This window comes from Sinocyclocheilus rhinocerous, unplaced genomic scaffold (assembly GCF_001515625.1).
Source record: "Sinocyclocheilus rhinocerous isolate Xijiao unplaced genomic scaffold, SAMN03320098_v1.1 scaffold1252, whole genome shotgun sequence".
Classification (NCBI taxonomy): Eukaryota; Metazoa; Chordata; class Actinopteri; order Cypriniformes; family Cyprinidae; genus Sinocyclocheilus; species Sinocyclocheilus rhinocerous.
In genome coordinates this window covers 1,292,489-1,311,275 of record NW_015640452.1, presented here as the reverse complement: position 1 = coordinate 1,311,275, position 18,787 = coordinate 1,292,489, and the positions used below count along the sequence as shown (strand labels likewise).

At 37.7% G+C, this 18,787-nt stretch overlaps 1 pseudogene; it reads right to left on the bottom strand.

Moving 5' to 3' along the window:
- Positions 1–8,100: 8,100 nt before the first annotated feature.
- Positions 8,101–18,787, bottom strand: part of LOC107752928 (uncharacterized) — a 15,732-nt pseudogene continuing 5,045 nt past the window's right edge.

The window sequence follows — 18,787 nt, the reverse complement described above, 5'->3', positions numbered from 1 at the left end:
CTACAATACTACAGCGAGAATAAAAGTTATGCTTTCTTTCTTTGCGTGAACATTTGGGCGGCTTTATGCAAATCTTCCCACATAGTGAGGTAGGTATGTGGGGGCGTGTTCGAACGAGCCGTTTTAGGTAGGTGTGGCTAACTCTTAACTTTTATAAAGAATATCTCTTTGGATTTGAGACTTTAGTCTTTGCAACTTTACAGATCTTCTTTATGCACCAAGAGCTTGTAACACTCTAAAGAGAAAGGAAAAAATGAAATCGCATCATATGACCCCTTTAAAGCAGTGTTTCAGCTCAGTGCTGCTTTGTTTACGGCAGTAACCAAGGAAACAACACTGTATCTGGTGTTTGAGAAGCGCCTCCTGCTGTCAGAGAGTGAATCTGCGTCTCATTCAGAGCTTCTGCTGTTTGCTTCATTCAGGCTTGTAGTATAATTTCACAAAGCTAGTCAGAACAGAACATTCTGTTTTTGCTTCAAATTGGGTTATTATTAAATCAAGTTATGTATATGAAATTATATAACTAAATGATATGTATATTAATTATATAACTAAAATTAAATAACTAATTCCAGATTTAGGTTAAATAAAGATGTCAGTCTTTATTTTTCTTCTTTTTAGGGAACAAATCAAAGAAAAAATAAACAAATTCTACTGTTCCTAATATTCTGTATGTTGCTCAAAAACAAAATATATTGTGTTCAGCGGAAAAAACAGGGTTTTTTTTAACCAGTCATTTAAAAATAGCACATTTTAGAGCTGTAACGACAATACCATGATGCCGTGAAACCGTGATATTTTTGCTTAAGGTTATCATACCGTCAAAATCTCATACCGGCCCATGCCTAGCCGTTACCGGGGAAACCTCTGTTTCTCCCGCTTTAAGCGGCTCCTGCTGGCAGAGAATGAATTTGCATATATATGCCGCCACAAACAGAGTGCAAGTCTGTGGGAAACACTTCAGTTGTACCTGTCCTGTAGTCTCATCCTCTCTAATAATGCGGTGATTCAGTGCTAATTGCTACAAATGGACATCTTAAAAATGTATCCACATTTAATATTTTTGTTTTCAGAGGATTTGTTAGTCATCATGAGATGAAACATGGTACAAATATACTGAACTATTTTTTTTCCAAGAATCGTTTCACCTCTAGTCCACACGATCACAATAGTGTTTGATAAAGGTCTGCTGTGTCCTCAACAGAAAACATGTGTGCGCCTGCTAGTTGTTAGTGTGGAATTATTTTGTATTAGTGTTTTATGAGAAGAGCGAACACATTTGACATTGATTCAAACACCTCGCTCACTTCCTCTCCTCTGTCTGGTCACCTTTTTTTTCTCGTCTTTCTGTGTCACATTCCACCGCTCTTATACTCCTGCTGTCGCTCTTGGAAAGTGTCTCTGCCCATCCAGCATCTCGGTTTCCTTCTCCCTACTGTTTTTCCCTGTCTCTCATTGCTCTCCTCTTTAGAAAATTGTAAACACACCAGGATCAGAGTCTGCGAGTTTTGATCCTGTCCAACCTCTGAGACAGTGGTGTCACTTTGATCTGTTTTTTTTGGGGTGGTGGTTCTGGGGTTAGCGATCAATAAAGAAGTCTCTGCTCCTTTGTTTGAAGATGCAGGACAGCTGGGAGGAGGACCTGCAGAAGGGTTTGGGTGTGAATTAAAGTAGTAGTGTGTGTGGATTAGATTAAGAGGGATCTAGTGCTTAAATACTCTGCTGCTGCTTTAAATTAGGGAATGCATTTACAGTACATCGGCAGCTGAATCGTTCTGCTTTGTGAACAGGATACAAATAAGGATTACGTTTTTTGATGTGATGCAGGAATAAAAACAAGCTTTAGGGGCAGAATAAGTGATCTGTTTCCTGACTGTGCCCTTTAAAGGTGAAGTCTAATGTTTTCAAGGTTTAATACGCTCTCCTGTCTTACTATAATACTTTAAATACTTTATCCTACCTAACTTATTATGCAGACAACTACTAGTAAGCTAATTGTAGGTTGTAAACATTGTGGCTCTGTTGAGCATTTCACTAATTTCTGTGAGCATCCTGACAAGCCCAACACAACAACATTGACTTAACCGATGAGGTGAGTTTGAGGCAGGACCATCCTATTTTTCCAACGGTGGAAAGGCACAGGTACACCAAATCGATATCAAAGAACTAGCCGTCACCTGCATCTTGGCCAAAAAGTTGCACTTGCGGCTGAATGAGAGGAAATAACTCTCCATTCCAGCAGGTGGCAGTAGTCTGTATTCATCCCTTAAAAAAGGATGTCAAAAGAGCTTGGAGTGCAGATATACAAACCATTGACAAAGCAGTGCTTGCTTACCTGTAGGCCTGTTCATGTATCCACACTTGGCCACTTAAAAGCATGTGTATGTGACAAAGTAAGTGTTCAAGATTATCCTAGGTCTGATAAATGCTAAAGTGCAAGTGCCCTTAATGCACACTAAATCCAAGCTTCCGAGTGGTATTTAAGGTGCCCCGAAATTGCGAGATATATAGGAAAAGTTTCCTGATATTCCATATAATTTGGTAGTAACATGTAAAGTGTTGATCATTTTATTTGCACCGAGATGAGTGTGTAAAGTATTTTGTAAAATGTTTGCTTTTTATCACTTCATTAGAAGCAGCGCAATTAAGTTACATAGGGGCTGAACACACATTTAGAAATTTATTTTAAAGTGCAAATTATTGAAAATCAAAATGTGTAAATAAACCTCTGTAATAGCTTGACTTGCATTCTTACCACATTATAAGTGTGTCCCATTGGGTAATCAAAAGTTCCTCTTTCATGCAAGTAGACAAGTGGTCAAGTGCAAAGAAGTTTGGGACAGGGACAGGCCCATTTTCACACCAATCTCCCTCACCACTTGCTTTTGTCTTATGCAGTGACACTCATTTATATTTTCAGATTATCCACCATCATCAACTCCGATCAGATCTTCGTTCTTCACGATGGGCGGATTGCAGAACAAAGAAGGTCAGTAGCGTGTGTGTGTGTATGTGTGCATTTGTCCTCCAGCATCTGTTTCTGAGAGAAAAACTACTGTAAAGATTCAAACGACACACCCTGCGTGGCCTTTTCCCCCTCAGAACGGCCAGATCCCAGGCGGTATAAAAGAGGAAATGTGACACCCTCTATGTCCTGACTGAGTAAAATTCTTCGGTGAAGAGTGAACCATTGAAGACATGTTGGGACAGACAGGGTCTTCTTCTTCCTTAGGAAACCTAAGATCTGTGTGTGAGTGTGTCCCAGAGGCAGTGTTCTTGTTATCAGTCGATCTGTAGTCTTAACCTGAGGGCCGTCTGAGTGCATCCTCATTTTCCCAGAGACAGGATATAGTCTCTGAGTGTCCGAGCGGTCCACACCCTGCCTGATCGGTGTGTCCTGTCTCGCTGCAGGCCCTCAGGTGGTACACACACACAGAGTTCCTCCCTTAAACCTGACGGACACACACACACAGAGCGTCCCACTAATGGACTTTTCCATTCATCCTGGACGTTCAGCCCCGGTTTTAACCCTGTGCTCACTGTCCTGCACTTCTTCCCTTTGATATATGAGCTACAGCCAACAGACCATCCGCAAGACACACACAGCCGTCAGGGATGTAACTCCACACCTCGCACATTCAGCCCTGACTGACACTGCGATGTAAACACAACACACACTGGCTTTTAACCCACAGGAACAGCATATCGGAAAACACGCGTTCACAGGAAGGGAGCGAGGTGGGAAGGTCCATTCAGGGAGGTGAAGAGTTAATGCTTTCAGAATAGAGGAATTAATAGATACACCTTGTGCTGCCCCTTAACAGGCTACTTCCTGAAAAGAGACGTCTGTGGTCTGTAAAATCTCTGGGAAAAGGTTTGACAGAGATGGTGGATGCAAGGTTCTCATGGTAATGGTAAACCTGGAAGTATCAGGGAATTTTAAAATAGTGATTTTTCAGGCTTGGAAATTCATGGAAATTTCTTAGTGACTATAAATCATTTTGGTTATGCTCGTCTAAAAATATTCAGATAATATAATATAATACAGTACAATATAATATAATATCCATTAAGATCCATATCCAGTAAGCAAAAAAATCATTTAACATTTAAGAGTCCATATCCAGTAAGGAGAAGAAAACTCATGGACATTTCTTAGTGGATATAAATCGTTGTAGTTATGTTCAGCTAAAAATATTCAGACATAATATAATCTGTTTTTAAGTGCAATGTATTAAGAATAATGTAAAGGACAAACAACTGGAAACCTGGACATTTTTTATAGACTATAAATCGAGTACAAATTTTCAGACCATATAATATAATAATAGTTTTAAGTGAAATATATTATAAATATTATCCATTAAGGATGAACAACTGGAAAACTTACGGATATTGTTAACCAAAAGATGTGGGGATTCTGAAGCATAAACACTGGCCATGTTATTAATTTATACAGGTAATAATCCACTTTTGCGGCTGTTACAGAATGCTTCCTCAGGTCCATTTGAAACTTCTGGTTTGAACTTCCATTACGATGAGAACATTTTATACACTCTCATTCCCAGAACTCAGTGCCTCATACTGCGTCTGCTTCACTTTTGATGTCATACTTCCAAGTAATTGATGCTTCAACAAACTTGACCCTAGACCGACCCTCCTAACTGAGAAAAGGAATGGAGATGGTCCTGAGAGTTTCCTTGCCCTAAAGTGATTTTTGGAGCCAGAGGGAAGCTTTCATTTGGCTTCTCCAACCCCCTGTGAAGCTGAACTGCTCTAAAGTCCCTTTAAGATGAGCCAGACCACTTTGGCAGCCATCTTGGCAATGCCCTGGGCAGCTGTTTTCAGTCTAGGTTATAGTCAAGCAAATCTCCTATTTTAATGGTAAATGTAAAAAATCTCAGAAACTGTTGGCTGTGCTGAAGTTTAGTTCACATTTTTCAAATAAAAACAGAAAGATGGAACTTCCTTGTGTTGCAGTTTCTCTTGTGCACTTTTCTACAAGTGGTCTGTCTGCTTATGTTGTGTCTGACTGCTCTCTGTCTGTAGGCACGAGGAGCTGCTGGCCATGGGGGACTGTACGCAGCCATGTGGTTAAAACAGCAGCAAACCCCAGAGTCAGAGGTCTCTAAAGATGAACAACCACAGGAGCCACAGCAGAGTGGCTGAAGCTGATGGAGCAGTGATGACGAATGGAGATGTGTGAAATCAATCAGGAAAATGGTAAAGAGCCCATTGAGCTCCAAAGTTCATCTCAGACACAGGGGCGCCAGACTGCACAAAAGTAACGAACTACGAAGAGTGTTTCTCCGGGAAAGGTCTCATTAAAATCAACCAATCACTGAGTACCTCTCAATATGTTAAAGGGTTAGTTCACCCTAACATGAAAATGGTCCTCATTTACTACCCTCATGTTGTTACCCTCTTCTTTGCAACATAAAAGATGGTACTGTATTTTGATGAGCGTTGGTAACCAGTGGTCCCCACTGACTTTCATTGAATGGAAAAAAACACTGGAACATTTCTCAAAATATCTTCTTTTGTGTCCACACAGAAGAAAGTCAAACAGGTAAATAATGACAGATTTTCCCTTTAATGCTTAGGAAACAACATTAGTTTTAAAATGCTGATCACTATATTGAGTCATTTCTGTTACATTGTTTATATATTACATGTATCACTTCCTTTGTTTACACTCCTATCCATCACTGTAGACTGGAGGAGATGTGGAAGTACCTCGATCATCTACAGATGGGAATTGTAGGTAACATGCTCAGGGTCATGTTTCTTTCATTATAATGCTGGCACAAAGATTTCTAGTCACACTTCATATTTCAGTGTTCATGTTACTCTGCATTTACATAAGTACATATTAAATCTAATGTACTTTCCTTGTACAGTAAGTTTGCTTTGTTGTTATCTATAGTATTTAAATTCAGTAACATGTAGTATGTGTAACATGTACACTGTGAAAATATACTGTTCCCAACTTCTTCCTCCAAAAACATGATTTCAAAAAAAAAAAACACCAGACCTCTTTAAGCTGAGCCAAAAATGTTCACCAAAGTGTGGATGCTTTACCAAACCACATAAACTATCTGTCCCCCTTCGCAATCAATCTATCATATCTATTTGTCCACATTTTGAAATTCAAAAACTGAACATGGAAAATACTTGTGTACATTAAACCAGTATTTTAATATTAATGACATGCTGATCGTAAGAGGTATTTGATATAAACCTCTCTTTTTTTAATAAGTTGTTATTGCTTTCTAGTTTAAATTGAAACAGTTTTGTTTTTGTTAATGTACTGAATTGAATAAGGAATTTAATTATGAACTAATTTTAAAAGATAAACTGCTTTTCAAAAGGTGATGCTATTAAAGGGACTTATATGAACTACAGAAACATTCAGGAGTATCGCTTTTTTTTTTTTTTGTGAAATGTGCACAAGTTGATCAAGTACTTAATAAAAAAAAAATTTAAGTCTGTAAATAAATACAACCCTGACTATGTACAAAAGTTAATTTATTTAGAGTATTTACATCTTTTCACTCCAGCTATGGTTTAACACAAACAATGACGTATAATCATTTAAGACAATTAAAATTCATTCATTAAGTAGAACATGATAGAAATATTTACAGGATAACACATTTCTGAACTATACAAAACAGATATTTATCTTTAATGATTTATGCTTGGAGTTAATGATTGACTACAATGCACTGAGGTTTGATGGGGCTTTGGCCCACTTACATCAATATTGTGAGAAAAGCATGAAGAAATGGAGGGGAGTCCATGTGAACGTTTAAAGGTTTGGGGTAAGTAGTTCTTTTTTTTTAAATAAAGTAATACTTCTATTTAGTAAGGACACATTTAATTGATCAGAAGTGACAGTAAAGACGTTTATAATGTTTAAAAGATTTCTATTTTAAATAAATGCTGTTATTTTGAACTTTCTATTCATCAAAGAACCCTGAAAAAAAAATGCATCACTGTTTCCACAAAAATATTAAGCAGCACAACTGTTTTGAACTTTGATATAAATAAATCTTTCTGTTGCACCAAATCAGCATATTAGAATGATTTCTGAAGGATAAAATGTCATTTTAAAAAGTTTACAAACGTTACTTCAAATTGTAGTAATATTTCCCAATATTGCGGTTTCTACTGTATTTTTGATCAGATAAATGCAGCCTTAATATGAGACTTATTTCAAAAACATTTAAAAAAATCTTACTAACCCCAAACTTTTGAATGATAGTGTATATTTCTGACTGAGTAGATACACTGTGGAAAAATATCGTCCTACTGGCTGTAATTTTTGAAGAATGTGTATGAATTCCCACAGGAGCTGGCGTGGTTCCTGAAATACCTTCTTGTCACTGTCAAAATTATCAGTGGCTGGCGTTTAAATGTTTGCGGAGATAAGGGAATACTGCGGACAGAGTGGTTAGTACAGCGTGGAATAAGAGGTCTGACTTAAATACATGCTTGCAGAGCCCAGTGTCTGCTAGGGTCCAGACGTGGTGAGGAAACATTTCTCATTACTAAATCATGCTGGACCGCCCTGTCCCTTACTGAGCTGAAGAAGGGACAAGGAGATTTGTCCTGAAATGTTCAAGTGAGTGTAAGGTGTGTTTCAGAGTGGCCCAGTCACCATTGTTCAGTTCCAGGCGCGCCCTGTGCGATGACCCACGGAAGAGCACTCCGGTAAAGGAGCGTGGATGCCCCTGCACTGAACCCCCACGGCAGGCGGAGAGAGGAGAAGTTCGCATGGGACGCCTTCTACGGAGTGGCAAGCAGGGGAACTGAGGTTCAAAGTGAGGACATGTCAGACGCTTTCTCTCTCTCTGTCCTGCATTACTGCCTCTTCTTTCGATCTCTTAAGCGCACATTATGTAGTCTCCGTTTCTCAACAGCTTGTCAAGGTCTATGTGCATCACCGGGTGAATTAAATGCGCACACACTGGTAGATTCTTGTGTGTGTGTGTGTGTGAGGAAAGCGCTGGTCATGAATTTGAAGTTTGTGCATTATACAAAGTCATACTAGGACTACTCGTTGGTACTTGTTTTCCATGGAAGTACTCCACTGAAGTGTCCGAATTATGTATTTGGAACAGTAGAGTTGGCTCTAGTCTTCCCGAAAGTCCTGGAAACTGTCAGTTCACTCAATTCCTGCTATTGTCAGTCTTGGGCCGTTTTTGATACCACAGAGCTGTGGGGAGGTTCTGGCAGCCCATGTACTCCTTCCTCATTTCAGCTTCGGTGAGAGGAGGGGTGGAGTTACACAGAGCACCAGCCAGAGTCACGTTCAGCAGTCCCAGAGCAGCATCAGCCAGTCGGGGCGTCCCAGAACTCTGGTGTTAGATTAAGCATAGAGAGAGTGAGTTTAAAGTCTTAAAGTCATACGATAGCTTTATGTGGAAAACAGGCAGAAATTTAAGTTATGCCACGGAAGATCTGAAATGTTGTGTTGGCTAAAAAAAGAAAAGACACATCGACACAACATTGGTTACCATTTGTCTTGTGACCATTTTCAGTCAAAACTGACTTTTTGGATTTGGTTCTGTTCCACAGACAAAGCCGTCATTAGAGTTAAGAAGACTCGGCAGAATAAAGAGCATGAGTTGTATAGACTGTGTTTATGATGTAGGTCATAAACGTTGAACTTGCCTCTGTCCCCTTTCTTTTTTAGTACAAGGAAAAGAGAAGCTAGGATATTCATTTACACTTTACAATAAGGTCCCATTAGCTAACATTAGTTAATTGATAAATTAAAATGAACTAACAATGAGCAATTCATTTATTAATCTTTGTTAACGTTAATACAGCTGTTCATTGTTAGTTCATGTTGGCTCAGGTCCATTAAATAATGCTAAGAGATAAAACTTTAGATTTTCATAGTAAATGGTGAAGGTAACATTAACTAAGATTAATAAATGCGTTAGAATTAATACACTGATGAGGTCCCATTAGCTAACATTAGTTAATTGATAAATTAAAATGAACTAACAATGAGCAATTCATTTATTAATCTTTGTTAACGTTAATACAGCTGTTCATTGTTAGTTCATGTTGGCTCAGGTCCATTAAATAATGCTAAGAGATAAAACTTTTGATTTTCATAGTAAATGGTGAAGGTAACATTAACTAAGATTAATAAATGCGTTAGAATTAATGCACTGATGTAGTTTAACTATTGTGAGGCTTACGATTCATTAGCCTAACTAGAAGATTAACAGTGCAGTAAATGGTAAAACTATATGCACTACAAACCAGTGCATTTATGATCACAATAATAAATTAAATGAATATAATAACAAAAAGTAGTTTGCAATGTTAAGCGGTGTAAAATATTGTTTTTGTAAAGATAGAATCGAAGTTAAGTTACAAATTACAAATTGATGTGCCCTGCTCTCAAGTTAAAAATAAGGTGTATACCTTGTTTTGAACAATAAAAAGAGTGATCTGAACAGAGCAGCTTCACAAAGGCTTGTAAAGTCTGACCTTACTGAGGTGGTCTATGAGGCACTCGGATGGGTGCAGAGAGGCCCAGAACTCAGCTGTGTGCATCCAGGGCAGGCTGTTCAGCAGCACGACATTGACGTGTTTAAGAGATCCCATCAGTCTCTTGCTGAGGACTCCACTGTAGCTCTGCTCCACAAAGAGCAGCACCCGACTGGCCCTGCACCCGGCCAGATCTGCTAACAGTTCACCCACAGAGTACCGCTCCTTCAGATCTGCCTGGAGAAAAAATATATATACCAATAAACCATTGTATTGAGCTTTCCTGTCATACCAAATGACATGTTTTATAGATTTTGCATTAGAATGCTATTTATTAAAGCAGTAATCCACAAAAGACTGTACATTACAGTGATTTTACTATGTGTAAGGGTTGGTTATAAGCACAACATGAGGTAAAAGCCATGTAATGCAAGGACTAGAGTGGATAATGCTTTTATAAAATTTAGGCAACAGTCACAGACTACTGTTCAAAATGTTAACATTGGTGAGATTTTTTTAATTGTTTTTTTTTTTTAAGAAGTCTCTCAAGCTTAAGGTTGCATTTATTTGATCAAAAGTACTTTAAAAACAGTTAAATTGTGAAATATTTGTAGAATTTAAAATGACTATTTTCTCTCTGAATATATTTTAAATGTAATTTATTCTTGTGATGACAAAGCTGAATTTTAAGCAGCCATTACTCCAGTCTTCAGTGTCCTTCAGAAATCATAATAATATGAATCATCTAATATGCTGATTTGGTGCTCAAGATACATTTTTTTATTATTATCGATGTTGAAAACAGATGTGCTGCTTAATATTGTGTAAACCATGATATATTTTTTTCAGAATTATTTGCTGAATAGAAAGTTCAACAGCATTAATTTGAAATAGAAATAATTTATACCATTAAAAAAAGTCAAATTTGATTCAATGCATCCTTGCTGATTAAAATACTGTATATATTAGGGTTGTAACGATTCACTCAACTCACAATGTGATACGATTCACGATACGTTTTTCTCACAATTTTTTTTTTTACAAAATGAGATTTAAGACAAATGTGACCCTGGAGCACAAAACCAGTCTTAAGTCGCTGGGGTATATTTGTAGCAATAGCCAAAAATACATTGTATGGGTCAAAATTTTAGATTTTTCTTTTATGCCAAAAATCATAAGGATATTAAGTAAAGATCATGTTCCATGAGGATATTTTGTAAATTTCCTAATGTAAATATATTAAAACTTAATTTTTGATTAGTAATATGCATTGCTAAGAACTTCATTTGGACAACTTTAAAGGCGTTTTTCTCAGTATTTAGATTTTTTTGCACCCTCAGATTCCAGATTTTCAAATAGTTGTATCTCGGCCAAATATTGTCCTATCCTAACAAACCATACATCAATGCTTTCAGATGATGTTATAAATCTAAATTTCGAAAAATTGACCCTTATGACTGGTTTTGTGGTCCAGGGTCACAAATTATAAATGAAAAGGTATCCTTTTATTATTTCTCAGACAAAATGCTGCACATTTCTTTGTGAAATTGAAATATGGCAAATACCAAAACCAAACTGAAATTTGAAAACAAATCCCAAATCGAATAAATAATACGAATGAAAGTAAGATTCATTTAACATCTCAACTGACTTAAGTCTTCACATATTTTTATCTTTTTTCAACCGGCTCGTGTTGCATTGTTACATCCCTAGTATATATATATATATATATATATATATATATATATATATATATTACCAACTCCAAACTTTTGAACGTTAGTGTATGTAATAAAGAAAATATAATATTAATATTAAATTATAATATACAATACTATCATAAAATTAATTATATGAGAGAATATAAATTTTATAATAATTACCAAACTGTCTTTTCCCCCAATTTACAGTTTTGTCTTATCATTAGGAAAAAATATAGATCCTGCACACTATATATATGTTTATATTGTAATTTCATCCAATGCACCTACGATTGATTCGGGTATGCAAGGCTTTGTAGTCTTTCCACCAAAACGACTGTGGCCTGTTTAAAGGCACTTCAAGGGGAGGGCTGACATTCATTTGTCCTAGCATTCACGTTCACGGCAGTTGTTGAAATGAACAGTTAGCCATACTCTTTCTACTACTTAAGAAGAAATGAGCAGTTTTCCTGTGGGAAGCTGAGCGTCTGGTGGCCCTGATCCTGTGTGGTCCTTGTCTCTCAAGCCCCCCTTTGTCACTACATCCCTGTCTGGGGATCAGGTTGTTGCCTTTGTCCCTAGAGAGTCTGTCCCCATTGTCATGGAAGGGTGGGCTTTACTGTGCAGTCTGCTCCCTTCTGTTTGCCCTGCTCTAAACATATGGCCGGGATTACTGACTACCTTTTGCAAAGGATTGTGGGATTCTGGTGAAGCAACAGGAGTGTACTTTATTAAAGCAATATCATTTAATATGTGCACAGTTGTATTAATGATAGATGAAAGAGGCACGAGGTGGATGGCTGGTCTATTGTGAGTTGATAAAAGGAGCTGTCTGTGTTTCTTAATAAGATTGAGGGCTTAAGATTGTGCTTTATTTCTCTATGAAATTTCATCTAATCTCTCTCGTGTTTCTTGTTAAGTGAGGAGTCTGCTCTGGGTTGTCCATGTGCATTAAGGGAATACGTTTTGTCAAAACATCCCCTCTTGGATGTTTGCAACACAGGTGGTGCTCTCATTAGCAGCACTAAAAATACTCCATGCACTCGTAAGACAAGAACCACCAAAGTGCAAAGTGTCTACAGATTCATCCCTTCCAAGAAATGAAACCGAATGAACAGATGAGAGTCAACCAGAAGTCAACTTCCATAGTGTAATACTTTTATCCTTTGGTTAGTGGGCACTTTGAAGTGGTGGGCTTGGGGAAACACGTTGGATTCATTTACGGGAAGATAAGGAATTCCTAAACTCTTCTTATTCATCTGTTCTCTCTGTGCTTCCAGGAACCCCCACATTTAAAACAAATCTACCTCAGCACTTTCAGAATAACACAGTATAGGTTTCACAGCCCGACTGTGAAAATATAATTCTGTTACAAAATCCACAGAACTAAAATATTTCCAAAAAACCCAGTGGGTTTCAACCACTACAGAGCACAACTGTTGGGTTCTGGAAGTAAAAATCCCATCCCCACCCCCTCTATAGAGCAACAGATTTTTAATGGTAATGTAAACGCCTTTCAAATCCGACCTACTGTGATGTCTGAGATTAAGTAATGATACATGCATCTGTAGAGGCCATAAGTCAGTGAAGTCAGTGTGATTTCAATTTTATTTTTAAACCTTTTAAACATTTGTGTTTAACAGCTGAATTCTGAGTGAAGAACTACAGTAATTGTGGTCCAGAAGAGAAAGATCCAGCCATAGAAGCTGCTATTACCACAGACACATTCCAAAAGATCTCCTGCTTCCAAGCATTTCAAATGACATAATCAACCTAAACATACTGCTCTCATACACTACTGTTCAAACGTTTGAGGCAGATAAGATATAAAATACAGTTAAAAAAAAAACACTTTATTACGAATTATGACTATAAAATAACAGTTTTCTATTTTACTATATTTTAAAATGTAATTTGATGCGAAGCTGAATTTTCAGCAGGTGATACTCCAGTCTTCAGTGCCGCATAATCCTTCAGAAATCATTCTAATATGCTGATTTGGTGTTCAAGAAACATTCCTTATTATTAACAATTTTGAAAACATTTGTGCTGTGCCGTGGTACATTTTTTCAGAATTATTTGATGCTTGTAAAGTTCAAAAGAACAGCATTTATTTAAAATATATATCTTTTGTAACATTATAAACGTCTTTAATATCACTTTTGATCAATTTAATGCATCCTTGCTGAATAAAGTTTTTTTTTTTTTTTTAATTCTTACAGCGTACTTTTGGCAGTAGCGCACTTGTATTTGTTGAATATTTTAAAATATACCTACAAAATTAATTGTTATAATGTTTTGTATCAGTGGCTTTATTATTTTATACTTAATTTTATTTCATTATGATAAAACTTTATAATAAAACTTCAAATTTAATAGTTTTATATTATTGATTTTGACTCAATTATGTCATTCACAGTGCTTCATGGCATGAGTAGTTTGTTGCCTTGTGCCCCAAGTTTTTTTTCCCCCTAATTTTCATATATTATATTTTTTGTATTCGTAATTTGTAATGTTTTAATGAGTTATTGTTAAAAAAAATCGTTGAAATTCCTGTTGAAAAAATAAATAGAAAAAAAACTTTGGGAACCAAGGCCGCTGAAAAGTAGGCGGACATTGTTGTGCTCTATAGTAATTGTGTACATAGTAAGTTTGAACATTAACTTCAGTGTATCCAGTCCTAGTGCAGCACTAGTTATACTATGCGACCATCAAAACGTCTGAACAGACGCACACACTCACAATGCCGTTGTTATTGCGGTCCCAGAGCAGCATGGTGCCGTCATTGCGTGTGGGGCTGTTCAGGAACAGAACAAGAGAATCCACACAGTGCTGCTTTCGGCAGATGTAGGAAATGTGATTCCTGATCACCTCTTTCTCTGTGGCTGGATACATCCCCTCTGTCTCTTTAGCTGTAGAAATAAAAACAGTTGTTGAATCTGAATATAAAGCATTAGGGTGAACTACTTGTTTGCAATAACCCAATAAAAGCTTAAATGACTTGAAATGTCCTCTGACCTGCTACCTGTCCATTCCCAGCAAAGAATGTCTTTATGTGGTCCTTATGGAAGCCGTTGCTCCTTAGCATCTGGTAGAAGAGCTGCAGGTTCTTCGCATGTTGTTGGTATGTTATCTGCTCCTGCCAGCCACCTGCATGTGCACAGGTTAAAGTTTATGTAGGAGCAGCATACCTGAGACAGCTGATCCAAGTATTTGTCCAGCATTTCAGACATCAATAGGCTGATCTAGGGTCAGATCATCCAGAAGAGTTCTTTGAGTCATACAAATGAGCTTCTTTTTGTTTTTGTACCTGACAGGAGAACAGCATGATCACAGGTCTGGTAGAGGCGGCAGGACAGGTGTGTGGCCAGGCGTTGCTGATGGCACCGGCGGGTGTTTTTATTGAGCTCACAGCTGGAGATGGGCGTGCTGGGGCTGGTCAGTGGCAAAGGCTGCGGGCATCTGGCAAAGTCTGGGTGATCTACAGCAATAACCACATCGCTTAGCGTTAGGTTTGAGGTGAGCAGCATTAAAAAGTAGGAGAGAAGAATTTCAACATGCCTATCTTTTACAGACCCAAACATGACATGATTAACTCTAAATATAATGTACTGTCACTTCAGCAAATTTTCAGTAGGAATCTGTGTGATTTGGAATTTCGCTTGAGGATGGAAAAATTCCACATGCAGATTTTGCAGCAGGTTCATGTGAATTTGCCACTTGACCAGCAGAAAGCTTTATGGTTTAAAAGTGAATTCTGTGCAAGTTGTGCTTCATGCATCGCTACACTATTAGCTATAGACAATGAACATTTTTTCCCACCAAATTTTGTCGAAATACTTCTGTGAGTGTGACTGACTCTTTATGCTGCATTCATGGCATGTTGTAATTACTAGATAACTCGGACATTCTACTAGGAGCTGTTCACATCCTTGGACTCGGAATAATGCATTTCTGTGGCAACACAATTAACAGCAAAATGAATCTGTGTAATAAAAAGTAGCGGCTGTTAATATAGCTTAACATTAGATAGTTATTCAACTCTGTGCTATAGCTACATTAAACTATGTATTTCGTTTATTTTCAGAATATTTTTGCATTATTAAGACATTAACAGTAGTCAGTTATAAGATTATTAAATATTACGAAATAACTGCTTAACTACATTTTACTGCCATTTTCAGTGTTTCATCAGGTTGCAGCGGTCAGGTGGTATAAGCAGAGCTCAGAAAATTACAGTGTTGTAATTATGTGCTCTACAAGGATGTGAACTTTTTTTTCTCATACTTGCAGAAATTCCAACATGACTTGAACACACCTTTAAAAGTACTGTAAATGATTTGTGCACTGTAAATCGTGAGTGCATACTTCACTAAAATAGGTAAGAAATCACACCTGTCTCTGTGACAGCAAAAAAATAAATAAAAATGTAGCAATTAGAAATAATCAAGCAGAAATGGTTGGCTGACATGTCTTTGGAGGGTGTGTTTTTGGAGCGGAGGCATGTGTTTGAAGTTTGCGAAATTGTGGGAGTTGGCAAAACAGATCAAACCACCTTTAAAAAAGCCAGATTCAGGTTCTTTCTATTCAGGATTCAAATAACTCATTTAACCTGGCCTATTGTTAATTGTGCTTCTGTTGCTTCTAAGAGTCTTCCTAAGAGTTTGTCATTGTCCTTCCAGAGATAATTAAACCTTTTGAACGTTACAATTCATTGACTCACCTACACAGTGTAGGCGCTGGGTTCGGTTGCTATCTTTCACTCCCACAACCAGGGGGAGAAAGTGAATCTCACAGAGGCCGCTGCTTTGCTCCACTCGGCCGGTTTTGCCCGTCGTACTCCTGCGGGCCCTCGCCCGGCTCGCTATACGGTCGCTGCGACTCCTCCTCCGCTTCAGCTGGTTCTGGCATCGTGTCTTCACAGCCATCGTCAAGCACTCCTCCCCTGTATACATGTTGCATGAAACAGTTAATGCACAATCTGCAAATAGTCGCTTACACTCTTAAAAATAAAGGTTCCAAAAAAGGTGTGTTCGCAGTCATGCCATTGAAGAACCATTTTGGGTTCCCCACAAAACCTTTAAGTGAACAGTTCTTGAAAGAACCCTTTTTGTTTTAGTGTGAAGAGCATTTTAATAATCAAAGAAACTTTTTCCACTGTAAAGAACCTTTTGTGCAATGGAAAGATTCTATGGATGTTAAACCACAGATGACAATAAAGAACCTTCATTTTTAAGAATGGAGATAGTTTTTTTGAAACATTTATTTTTTCCACTATAAAGAACCTTTTGTGCAATGGAAAGATTCTATGGATGTTAAACCACAGATGACAATAAAGAACCTTAATTTTTAAGAATGGAGATAGTTTTTTTGAAACATTTAACCAAGCAAGAATCCATGATAAAAAGGTATCTTTTTGGTTCATTGCTTGGTGATCACTCAAGAACATACCAGTGTCAATATTTGCCCAATAATGTTTATGTGAAAATCCCATGATTTGGATAAATGAGAACCTTCACTGTCATTTGCCCAGGGTTTATTGCTCTTCCGTTGTCATGTGATCATCCACCTGGCTTTAATAAGAAAGAGCTGCCTGTGATGCTAATTTCTACACTGAGAAAGTGACGAAGAGAAACTATCCTTTCAGGAAAAGCAATAATAATGACTTTTAAACAGGCATAGCATCGGACTGGGCAGAACAGCGTGCATTCCTTCAGTAATCTGCCATAACTGCAAACTGTCCATTCAGGCACATGCTGCATTTTAGACAAGGCTGCAGCAGGGCTACTGACGCCAAGCGATTTTTATCAGTTTCACGCTGAGGAAGCCTGAATTAGCAGCGCAGGAGGTGTAATCACAAGCCATTGTAAATCCATTTCACTTAAGTAAAATCGTCTCTTACAATGCAAGGTTTCCTTGGCTGGCCGTGATTTGGGAATGTGGGGTAAGACAGCATCAGTAGCCCTAATGAGTCCCTCTCTGTGGTCAGTTGTATCCGGAGGCCCATTACAAAAACACAGAGAGACTTGGGATGATTTTAAATGTGGCCAGAACTAAACCCAGCTTTCATTCCAGTCTCTGATTCTCACCACATCTTCAGATGAGATGGTCAAGTTTGGACACAGCGAGACTTGAAAACGGTTCCAGATTTGAACTGTCACACAAAGCCCTTCATGTGTAAACCAGAGCATTTTTGTTTATAATTTCTAATGTGTCCACTCATTATTGCCCTTCCTGAGCTTTATTTTGTCTCCAGTTACTAAATATACTTCTTGAAACTATTTGATTTGAGGAAGGCTTGAGGCCTGCCTGACATGTTGTCTTGCAGTGAGAGTTTATTTAAATATATTTACATAATTACCGTGTCCCTAAGGAAGATTCATCAAAGAATCCTGAAAATACAAAGTACCACGGTCTCCACAAAACTTTAATAAGAAAGAGCTGCCTGTGATGCTAATTTCTACACTGAGAAAGTGACGAAGAGAAACTATCCTTTCAGGAAAAGCAATAATAATGACTTTTAAACAGGCATAGCATCGGACTGGGCAGAACAGCGTGCATTCCTTCAGTAATCTGCCATAACTGCAAACTGTCCATTCAGGCACATGCTGCATTTTAGACAAGGCTGCAGCAGGGCTACTGACGCCAAGCGATTTTTATCAGTTTCACGCTGAGGAAGCCTGAATTAGCAGCGCAGGAGGTGTAATCACAAGCCATTGTAAATCCATTTCACTTAAGTAAAATCGTCTCTTACAATGCAAGGTTTCCTTGGCTGGCCGTGATTTGGGAATGTGGGGTAAGACAGCATCAGTAGCCCTAATGAGTCCCTCTCTGTGGTCAGTTGTATCCGGAGGCCCATTACAAAAACACAGAGAGACTTGGGATGATTTGAAATGTGGCCAGAACTAAACCCAGCTTTCATTCCGGTCTCTGATTCTCACCACATCTTCAGATGAGATGGTCAAGTTTGGACACAGCGAGACTTGAAAACGGTTCCAGATTTGAACTGAGTCACACAAAGCCCTTCATGTGTAAACCAGAGCATTTTTGTTTATCATTTCTAATGTGTCCACTCATTATTGCCCTTCCTGAGCTTTATTTTGTCTCCAGTTACTAAATATACTTCTTGAAACAATTTGATTTGAGGAAGGCTTGAGGCCTGCCTGACATGTTGTCTTGCAGTGAGAGTTTATTTAAATATATTTACATAATTACCGTGTCCCTAAGGAAGATTCATCAAAGAATCCTGAAAATACAAAGTACCACGGTCTCCACAAAACTGTTAAGCAACATTGATGATAATAATAAGAAATGTTTCTTGAGCAACAAATCAGCATGTTAGAATGATTTCTGAAGGATTATGTGAGACTAAAGACTGGAGTAATGCTGCTGAACATTCAGCTTTGCCATCACAGGAATGAATTATATTTTAAAATATATTCAAATTGAAAATTTGTTTTAAAGTTTAGAATTATTTCACAGTAATTACTGTTTTTACTGTATTTTTCATCAGCCTTATTGAGTATAAGAGACTTTTTTCAAAATCACCTGATCTTACTGACCCCAATTTTTTT